The sequence below is a fragment of the Otolemur garnettii genome, unplaced genomic scaffold, assembly GCF_000181295.1.
Source record: "Otolemur garnettii isolate 467f Iridium unplaced genomic scaffold, OtoGar3 scaffold00003, whole genome shotgun sequence".
NCBI lineage: Eukaryota > Metazoa > Chordata > Mammalia > Primates > Galagidae > Otolemur > Otolemur garnettii.
This window is the reverse complement of record NW_003852398.1, coordinates 29,052,103-29,053,869: the sequence shown is the minus strand read 5'-3', so window position 1 is coordinate 29,053,869 and position 1,767 is coordinate 29,052,103.

Genomic DNA, 1,767 nt, shown 5'->3' with positions numbered 1-1,767 from the left:
AAAAAAAAAAAAAAATCTACCCAAGAAGTAATTCTTGGCCAGACACAGTGGCTCACACCTGTAATCCCAGCGCTTGGGAGGCCAAGGCATGTGGGTTGTCTGAACTCACAAGTTCGAGACCAGTCTGAGCAAGAGGGAGACCCCCTTCTCTAAAAAGTAGCCAGATGTTTTGGCAGGTGCCTGTAGTCCTAGCTACTTAGAAGGCTGAGGCAAGAAAATCACTTAAGCCCAAGAGTTTGAAGTTGCTGTGAGCTGTGATGCCACAGCACTCTACTAAGAGAAACAAAATGAGACTCTGTCTCAAACAAAAAAAGTACATTCTCATGAATGTTCTCAAAAGAACCTCAAAACTGCCCTAGGATGCAGCATTCCTTACAATAACTAAGAAAAAGACTTAAAGGCTATGTTAACCAGTTGGATGAAAGTATTTCAAATTGTATATAGAAACAGCACACTGTACCCCATGATAGTATTAATGTACACTGCTATGGTTTAATAAAAAAAAAAAAGTAGTTCAAAATACAAAAAAGAAAGAAAGAAAAAATGAATGAATGAAAGCAGCATTCCTCCACCTCCCCCAATTATAGGACATGAAAAATCAAGACATTATGCAAAATGCAGAAATAAACCTAGAGAGATTTGAGAGTATCTATGTGGGCTTGGGGAAATCATATTACATTTTATTTGCATCATTTGGAAAACAAAATATAAAGTATTAGAGAGTATTCTGAGTATTTAATTTGTACAATTTTCCAAATAATAATGATCTAATTCTTCAGCAAGTCTTTTTGAGTAACAAACTCTTCAAATTTGGTTAGACACACCCATGTAATACCCATTTGCTCACATATGTGATTTAAAAAAGTGTTTAAATATAATTCTCACCAGGGCAGTGCCTGTGGCTCAAAGGAATAGGGCGCCGGCCCCATATGCTGGAGGTGGCAGATTCAAACCCAGCCCTGGCCAAAACTGTAGAAAAGAAAAAAAGAAAACAAAATATATATATATAAAATTCTCACCAAACAATTGCAAAAAAAAAAAAAAAAGAGTATCTGTAAAAAGCTCTGATAGATATTTTATCTTTTGTTGGTAAATATTATGATGATAAAAGTAGGTTTTTAATCTTATCAAATTTTGCATATGGAAAAGAGAGATGGAAGTTTTACTTATAGAACTCACATGCATGGTTAGAGAAATTCTTCAGCTGGTTTGGATGATGCTAAATGGGCACCATCTGCTGTAAGAGGAGAGACACCCCTCCCCACCCCACCCCCCACCCCCGTGTGGAAGACAGAGATTTGGGCCTCCAGCTACAGTTGCTTCTCCCAAAACTCCTTTCCAGTTCCCAGTCCCCACCCCTGTTGGCTACATTTTGGGCATTGTGGCATGCTTATTGGACACTTGGAACACAAATTCATCTGGCGGTTCTGTTTGCTCTTTGTCCACAGGGCAATCTGACATTTTCCAGCTGGCCACTGAAGCAGGTCTTCTTGGCCACTCTCAGCTTGCTGCAACAGAGGGACAATGTTGTACAAGCTGCTTTCGGTCTGGGGGTGTTATGGGATGTTGCACAGACCCCATTTCTCTCAAGATTTCCTCAAAGAATTTCTAGAGAAAGAAACTGGCAGCCAGAGGCAACAAATCCAGAAGTTTTGGCCACCTCAAAGCTAGAGCTGACTCAGCTGGCTTGAAGACTGGGGATGCAGGCAGGGATGGGAATATATCTTGATGCACCTAAAAACCTCATGACCAAGTCCAAGAATGCCA